This window comes from Bombus bifarius, unplaced genomic scaffold (genome assembly GCF_011952205.1).
Source record: "Bombus bifarius isolate JDL3187 unplaced genomic scaffold, Bbif_JDL3187 scf7180000007966, whole genome shotgun sequence".
Taxonomy (NCBI): domain Eukaryota; kingdom Metazoa; phylum Arthropoda; class Insecta; order Hymenoptera; family Apidae; genus Bombus; species Bombus bifarius.
In genome coordinates, this window is record NW_022884352.1 from 6,306,152 (window position 1) to 6,315,334 (window position 9,183).

Sequence of the window (9,183 nt, forward strand, 5' to 3'; positions counted from 1 at the left end):
TTATTAAACGGCCGCGAAGAAGCGACATAAGGTCGACGGCTAACCAGAAATATCCCGAACACCATCCCTGAAAAGTTATCAGTGTCGAGAGAAATATAGATTTATGTGAAAACGATACCAATTTGTAATAAACGGACTATAGATTTTTACGCTTTTATGGGAAGTCTGAAGATGCAAAAGTGTACAGAATGCGAAAAGTGTAAAGTACGATATTCGCTATAACATTTGTATGTAAAATAATTCTTCTACCTAGATTCCACTTTTTTAATTATCCCCATAAGAATATGGATTTGTATAAATAAACACACGGTCTGGTGCTGAATTCTTCAGTGAATCGTCTTCTGGATTACGCCTAAATACATAGATTTTTCATTACCAAAGTTTGCCACTGTTTTTAGTTGTAATATTATTAAATCCAATAGAAACAGCCTCTATTTCTCTATTTTTACAGTTGTGGCACCCTTGGGCAACAGCTGCTGCGTCAATTCTAATATATGCAGATATCTCGTATTTATTTCTTCGTAAACGACATTTGTCGGCTCTACGTTGGTTACCATTTACAATGGTCAACAATAAAGATATCAGAATAAAGGTCTTATCCGAATATCCGCAGAGATCCAGACACGGAGGACACGTCTGAGAAACCGGAAGCCTATCAGTGCCTCGGAATCTGTACCGTCAGCTCCGCCTGAGTCGAAATCTTAGAAAACTCCTGAGAATCGATAGGATCTGATCACGTTAACGATAATAAATTATATCTACGTACTTCTTCAAGAACAATATAAATAAAAACTAACAATGAAATTAATACCAAAAACCGTTCGCAAATAATTTCCTGGACACGACACGGCAAACTGTATTTTAGTAACGTCAGAGTAATTATTGATAAGATAAACAAAATCTACAAACATCTTCAAATCTAACGACATACAACAATGAAATTAATATCTAACAAAAATCAACGCGTTTACGAATAACCTGCTGCAAAAGTGTAGAAAACGATATTTTTCAGGATAACAGACAGAATCTAACCACTTCGAAGACGATAAATTATTTCTCCAAAGCTCTTCAAACTTCAACATACGTAACAACGAAACCAGTACCAAAAACCAAAACGTTTACGAATAATTTCCTGGACACGGTAGAGTGATCTAAATTGCTCGTCGACGAAACGGTATTTTAGAAGCGTCAGGATAATCGTTCATGTGGCCGTCCGCCGGGGTAAAAGGCCGGTTCCTCGCTACGTGTTAGGGGCATCCGCTCAGCTGCCGCGATAATTTACTCTTTTTTCGGCCACCGATTCGGCCCACCGGCGCTAATTTACATTTACGAGCGAGATCGGCTAATTGCCGGTTAACCGGTCGGTGGAGCGCGATACGACATACCTCGCCTGCAGTTTGTTGCTGCCTTCCGATACAACTGTCGCTGCCCGTGAGAACTGGCAGGAGGTTTCGTTGCGCCCGTACGCAGCCCATCGCCGTCAATTACAGCCATTTTCTTTAAACGTCGCTCAATCGTTCCGTATCGTTCACGTTTCTGCCCTCTTTCTGAATATCTGGAAAAAAAAGTAAAATTAGAAAAATCAGAGGAAAAGTTAACTAACTGTTGAAGTTGTGAGTGGTTCTCTATCGTTTGCATTCCGTCTCTCTTTCTGGATATCTGAAAGAATAAAAAACAAAATTAGAAAAATTGACGAGAAAGTCGCTTAACTGTTGGTGTGCTGAATATTATGAATCGAGAATGAAGAGTACATTTTGTGAAATAAAAAATGTACAGTGAGGTAGTTTAGAAAGTTTCCTAGACATTAACGTCAAATTTTTTAAATCGTAAGTAACTTTAATTGACGAAGAAAATACCTTGCTGAGTGATTATCGATAGTTTCTCGCAAAAATTATTAGCGATTGATTTGAGGATTTGAAAATCCTAAAAATACAAAGAAATTTTAACTTTACTTTATATTCTCTGCCATTCACCAACGACGTGAATATCAGAAGCAACGCCAAACATTCTAGCGTCGGTATATCTTCATAAACACGCAGTACGACAAAAGATAAAGGCGGAGATGATCGAACCGTGAGAATAGTTCTTTTCTGAACAAGAATTTTCCGGCGGCGCGGCACGGTGTGGTTGTGCGATACTGTTAGATACGAGAAGACAAACAACCGTGTGATATGGAACCCGTAAAGACCACCAAAACGTAAACCGTGATACAGGCGCCAACGAACCAACTCGTCGCCGCAATGTGTTATCGTTGGTGAACGAGTCGCCCTGTCACAGCTATTCATCTCTAATTCCGTCGCGGCCTTCCCTCTCTGCCCGGCTGTACGGTTTGCCGCTTTAGCAAAATGAAACTTTAATTTCGGCCGAACTAGAACGAAAACAAAAAACCAATTATCCGCCTACGAATGATCCGCCGCTCGCGTATCCTATATTTATGGCCGCTGCCGCGGCTTGCTGGCGATTAATCGGTCGAACCGCATCATTTTTATTCATGTTTCATGCGACGCGTTGATTGCGGAGGCCGGAATTTAGTATTAATGGCCTCGATAGACAGTGCAGTGCGGATGATCGATAAAATTCATCCTTCGACACCCTAATTTAACCACATATCTTGTCACCTTTATAATTTTATCGAATTTTTACACACGTACAACACGGATAGTTATAAAAGTTCAAAAATTGTATCGAAATTGAAATTTATACAGCGAAATGGTGAATCGAGTAAATTGAATAAATTAGAAATTTTGCTTATAGTCTTCTGGTGTTAGTTTGAATTGATAATTATAACTCTGTTTAAAGGATTTCTTTCATAATCACGAAATAAGCAGAAACTTAATAATAATTTAATTATCTGATGGGAGTATACATTTGGTACTTAAATATTTATCTATAGATCTATGAATCATTTTTCTAAATTGTTCGTCGATATTTATTTCTTGGAAAACAATTAAATAATTGAACATCAGGTATGCACCATTAGAGAACAGGAAATTGTTTTTCATTATACTCTCTGTAGTGTGAATTTAAATACAAAAGCCAATAAATATCACACGAGTATTACTAAGTATTATATACATATAATATAATACATATAATATATACAACTATATATTAAGTACACTTAAGTACTATTAGTACTACAAAATACAGGTATACTACCAAGCGACAACATTATGGACCGAAGGATTAAAAGTAAAAATTCTTCACGTTGTGCTCTTTTGCTCTACGCTTCTATAGAAGCTCCAAAGCTTTAATCCGAGCGAAATTGTAATTTTCCATTCGCGAAATTAATTACCATCGAGGCGCAAGAAACGCTGAAGTGACAAATGTAATTAAGGGCTCTTTCTCCGGCTGCGAAATTATGGCAGACTATCATTGATGGCTGCTGCGAGGGGATGATGAACGTGGATCGGCATTTTCCAGCGTCGAACAGCGTACGCTCGGTCTCGTGTACACGTACACACCGTGCTCGGTTTGTACATTAAAGCGAGGTCCAACGCAGTACCTGTCACGGTCCTCTAGTATCCTTGTCTCACCGCTGGCCGCCATACCTCGTCCATCGTTTCCATCGTGGGTTCGCCGAGCGAACCACTCGGTTCGGTTTTTAGTTAATGCTCGCGCTCGTCACGTAGCCAACCACGTCGATGGACTTTAACCCATTATGGTCGCGTCTACATCGCGAGATATACTATTCGGATATTTAAGGGACGACTTGACGTGTTTTCGCGCCTGAAAAATTTGTTTGTCTTTTCCAGCATGAATCTCAATTCCATAAAACTTATTTTGTGAATTGTTCGACGAGAATTCGATGAAGGATTGCGATTGTTTTCGAAATTGGATCATGTGATTCACTGAGATTTCGACTACTTACGAGTAGATCGTAATTTTTCCGTATAAAGAAGCAGAGGAGGCGCGAAGTCTTCAAATGGATGAAATATTACAATTGATTTGAAAATTGGATAATATACGGAGTTAACAGAGGTTTACGTATTCTTACACTTTCCTCGAGTAAACTGTATCCTCACGTATCTACGAAAGGATCTTTCAAACCGATAAGATACAAGCAACGGTCGTGCAACTCAAGGCAATAAAATTTATGACTCAGGTCAACTAATTCATAGTTTTAGAATTTCCTTGGCCAATCTGTACAAACACTCGAGCACAAAGAAACAGAGGAAAAACGAAGTTTTTAAATTAATTCCAGGCCAACGTTACAAAACGTAAATTCCCACAAAGCCCCAAAATTGCTCAAACCCTCAAAATACCAAAGAAATGGAACACCGACATCTCCACAACGAACTGATCGTCAGTCATTACCGATAAACCACTCCCCTTCTCATCCCCGATTCATAACCGGCTAGGTCGAAAAATGGAAGAGAACCAATCTCGAAACGGGAGGAGAGACAGTTCGGGGGCGGGTAGAGCAAAAGAACAGGAAAAAACAGCAAACAGCGTGCACGACGTCGAACAAACAACGTCAGACAGGCTACGACGAAAATCGTGTCCCGCTGGCTGGCTATCGTGTGCGAGAGGGGTTGGTTCCTGGCTGGATGCAGAGGCCATCGAATACCAGGGGGACGGGGGGAAAGGAAGACAGAGAGAGAAAAAGAGAGATGGAGAGAGATAGAGTGAGAGTGAAGGGGGGGGCAGAGAGAGAAAGAGAGTGGGTTAGGTTGATCGTCGGATCGCGGGATCCCGGTCGATCTAGCGGCGCTGGCCTTCTCTGGAGAGGCGGAAGTAGCCGTGAAAAATTTTCCCGTCGACGTGTGGTGGCCCGTGTACGAGGCCAACGGCGCGCATTTCGCGGTGTTCGGGGTGTCGGGGGTGGTTCACCAGAGAGTGTACCGCGGGTTGGGTCACGGATGGGATGAGTCGCGTCCACGATGTGTGCAAGCCGAGAGTGGAGTGTGTAGAGCCAGCAGCAGCGGCAGAGAGAGAGAGAGAGGGGTATGGGTGGTCGAGGCATGGGAGTTCGCGGGGGTTGAAACGAGAGGGTTGGTCAGCTAGCTAGCAAGAGCGGGAAGGGGGTAGCCAGCGCACGAAAGGGGGTGAGGCAGTAGTGGTGGCAGTGGGTGGCCGAAGGTGAGGGTATTTGTTGGCGCGAGTGGCTAGCCAGTCGGATTACCACCGGGAGGGTGATTCGAGGGGGGCCCTTTGGATGGGTGAGGGGTGTGCGCGCGGCTCGCCGAGGGGTAGGAGGTTGCTATGGGTCCGCAATACACACAGTGGCACTCGACGAAAAATGTAGCCAGAGAGCGACCACCGCTGGAAAATTTACACGCATCACGAGGGCGAGACTGAATGGCGAGGGTTAAAAGAGCATCGCTAATGGCCACCGCGTCGGTTATTTTGTGGATTTTTATAATACGACCGACCAAGCCCGTGTCCTTTCTATCCGTCTTCGTTCGGCTAATTCCTGCTCTCTCGCTCCCTTTCGCCTCTGCGTCCCAGACCAACGCACCACCAGCCGATGGACACCAGTCGATTCCATCAGTTTTTCAATCCGGCTGATTTTCCTTCGCCGCCCTCTTTCTCGTCCTTCTCGTTCGTCCAACCGCGCACGTCTCGTTCCACCGCCGCATTTGCGTGGATGAAATTGAGGGATAATGAAGGGGCGATTCGATTTTCTTCGCGAGTCGAGACCCGCACCCCCCGATCGTGGAACGCTCTTTAACGACGAATAACGCGTTCATTGTTAAACACCGATACGGGAAATTAAACGCGAATAACTTTTGATATACGAGGAGGAGGTACTGGATATTTGCTGGAAATTTTTCATGTACGACTCAGGGGGCTAGAGGAATTTTTTGACGAGCCATTAAAAATTTACACGCGTTCCTTTTGTGAGCTGCTCGTTGCGCGAAATACTCCCGTAACGAGTGAAAATTAATATTTCATTTTACAGCGAGCGAGATACGAGAATTACGAGACTTAATCGAAAGAAGGTGATAACCATTGGTGCAGCCTGGAACGCGAGAGAGAACAAAAATTTAGAAACTCGCTCCATTTTAGAATTCCCCTGTGTCACTCTCGTCGCGAGTTTTCCTGTTTATCAGTGGCTGAAATATTCCGCTCATTTCGCGCATCCTTTCGGAAGCATCAGCAATAAACGCTATTTCTCTTTCTCGTTGGAATTATTATTACTTCCTTAGCAACAAGTGTCTGAAATCTTCTACTATGGGAAGCTCGTATACGCGAATATAAAAGAACGTAAAAGAAAATCAAAACGATATAAAGAAGAGGGCAAGAACGACAAACAAAATCACTCTTGAATTTATTTCAAATTCTAATCTAACGCTACAATTTTAACGCTATGACAACGCAAAGTTCCGATCCTGTATAATGAGTGTAAGCTCGTGTGCAAGGTAAGGTAAAGCAATTAAACTTTGTCCTGTCTCGTCCACCTCAACTTTCCCCTAGATTCCAGGAGCATCCACAATGTACACCGATCCAAATTCTTCCTGCCTTTCAATAGTGCCGGGACTGGCTGAAATTCGGCGTGATCAAAGTTCGCCGAACGATCGAGAATCCATTTAACGGGTGGTCGAAGCGACCATGAATCCGCACACCTCCCGACATTTAGCAGGTGAAGCAGCAACACACGAGATCGCGTCTGTTCATCCTCTCGGAGATGACCAAAGAGAGAGTGAGAAGGTGCATACACTCCCGTAGAGCGTAACGCTAACCCAGTGAAATAGATAGTCTCTCCAGGCTGATATCGTGGCGGACACGAGCGAAGAGAGAAGAGACAGAGCGGACGAGGGTGTGCTGCCGCGTGTGTGGGAAGAGAGCAAGAGAGTACAAGTACAGGCTGGCAGAATCCATCCATATATCGCGGGGCCAACAAACCGACCGAATCTCGACAGGACGAATGGGTAGGCCGCGTTTTCACCGTTGCCACTCCGCACCAGTTTCCACCAGGCTGCAGTCGGCCTGTGCTACGTACGCTTCCCCCCAAAAGCGACGTGTGTGAGCGTGCACACGGGGTCTGTGTATGCGTAAAGAGAGAGAAAGAGAAAATAAGAGGGAGAGAGAGGGCAGAGAGAGAGAGAGAGAGTAGTAGATGGGTATAGTTACCCGTAACGCGGCACACTGATCCGCCACACTGGCTACGACCAACGAAAGCTTCGCGTCCAAAGAGTGAAACGGGCAGCGAGCGTGGCAGCCAGGGAAGAAGAGAGAGACGGTGAGACGTGGCCAGATATAAAGAGATAAAGAGGAACGAGAGGGTACCCGGTCTGCTGGTCCGACCAAGAGAGAGGGAGAGAGAGATAGAGAAACGAGGGATGAAGAGGGCTAGAAAGAGAAGAGGTTACTCTGGCAGTGCAGCTCGGCACTCCGCAAATTTTCAACCGCCACCCACTCTCGACCACCCCGTCCTCATCCCTTGGTACTGACCACCTCCCACCAGCACACCCACACGGTTCGCCAACCCCCAACCCTTCCTCTATTCGAGCTCGTTTTTGCCGCGTCCACCGCCAGATCAATGGGGTTGCTAACACGGGTAGGTATATGTGTCCGTCCCCACCGCCCCTGGTCAGACCAGTACACCCCCCCCTCCCCCTGCTATCGCCGGTCCGCTCCCTCGCGCTGAAACCGTCGACCAACCCTCCGGGCACCAACTACCCTCTCGCGATGCCTCTCCGCGACTCTGTACAGGGTGATTATAAAGTTTCCACGGACCGATACTAAATGAATTGTCGAGGCGCTCGCGTGTTTCCGCGCTGTGTTTCCCACCTGCCAACTAGGGTGGCTTTCTTTCGGGTTACACATGCTGAGGGGAGACTGAGTGACGAAGAAGGAGGGACCCGTTTCAGGTAATTTCTAAGTCCCTAAATCTCCAAGTTTCTAAGGCGATTTAAGGGATGATAACATAGTTGAATTTCTGATCTGATTTGTTACACTTTCAACCTTGTTGCGAACTCCTACGTCTAATTGGCAGTCTTATTTCAAACGGACAAATTTGGAATGTTTTAACGTGCAGTTGAGACAGAGAATCGTGCATAGATAGCTCTAAGAAATCTTAAGAAATCTGTTAGTAGTTACTACCAGATTTGAAAGGATGCAAAGAACGCAGCAGGCTGAGGAAATAACGCATATGATTAACTTTGATGTATAATTAACTTTGTGTGTAATATAATGATGAAGAATTTCCAATAACCGATTTAAATTTCCAATTTTCAGTACCTGATATAAGGAAGATACTTCCAGTAATAGGTGCCATTATCGATAATTGAAATTATTTCTCATAGGAAATAGACATTAATAATTGTCTTAAATGTTCCATAACGCCAAGAGTTTTCCGCGACTTTTTCTTTCGTTTATTTTTGAAGCCAGTCTACTGAAACTTTTCTACGGAATCACTAAAGAATAAAAATAACATTTCATAGTAATCCTCTATCACTCTTTTACACTATTTTAAAGAACAAAAGATTGACATCCACTCCACTAAATTACGTTATACCCCAGATTTTAACTCATTTCGCGTAAAAATACGTCTTTTTTTATATATAAAATTCGTATATTTTAAACTGCGGCTATTCATGCAAATTTATATTTTTACAAACAGGACTAAAAAATGCAACTTGTACAGATATTTGTTTCACTAATAAATTTGTTTCACTTACTGTACATTAGACTACGTGTAGTTTATGCATTTCTACGCCTTCAAATTTCCCATAAGCGCATGAAATCCACAATTCAAGAATGTAGAGAAATGACATCAATATCGCATAAACACAGAAAACTGATAACATGAAAACAACGTATTTTTACATAACCAGACCGAAATGTGTAACTTTGTCTATGTATTTTTTCATATTATGTGCAATGCATTCTATGCATTTCTGTGTCTTTAAATACCCTATAAAGTGACTACAAAACATATTGGCTTATTGGCTTGTTTTCCAATTAAGCGTTCAGCATTTTTTCACAGATTCAACGTTTGATTTTTATAGTATCAAATTTTTACAGCCATACGAACATACTACTAAATGATACAAAGTGTAATACACTCGGACCTAATTAATTAGCGTGTAAATGCTACAGTAAACACGATGGTTTACCTATACTTTTTCTAACCACTGTAATTATATAAATATCTGTAATCAATATATATATGACTATAATATTAACACATCAATAAGAGTATAAAAAGGTGATCTATAGATGCATAAAAATCTA

The 9,183-nt window shown here is 43.0% G+C and overlaps 1 protein-coding gene across 1 annotated transcript in view; it reads right to left on the bottom strand.

Moving 5' to 3' along the window:
* Positions 1 to 1,539, bottom strand: part of LOC117205285 (protein lozenge-like) — a 42,427-nt gene extending 40,888 nt beyond the window's left edge. Inside the window, exon 1 of the mRNA XM_033443568.1 lies at positions 1,386 to 1,539. The gene's annotated coding sequence lies outside the window, so the exon portion shown is untranslated. The remainder of the gene's footprint in view (positions 1 to 1,385) is intronic.
* Positions 1,540 to 9,183: the final 7,644 nt, after the last annotated feature.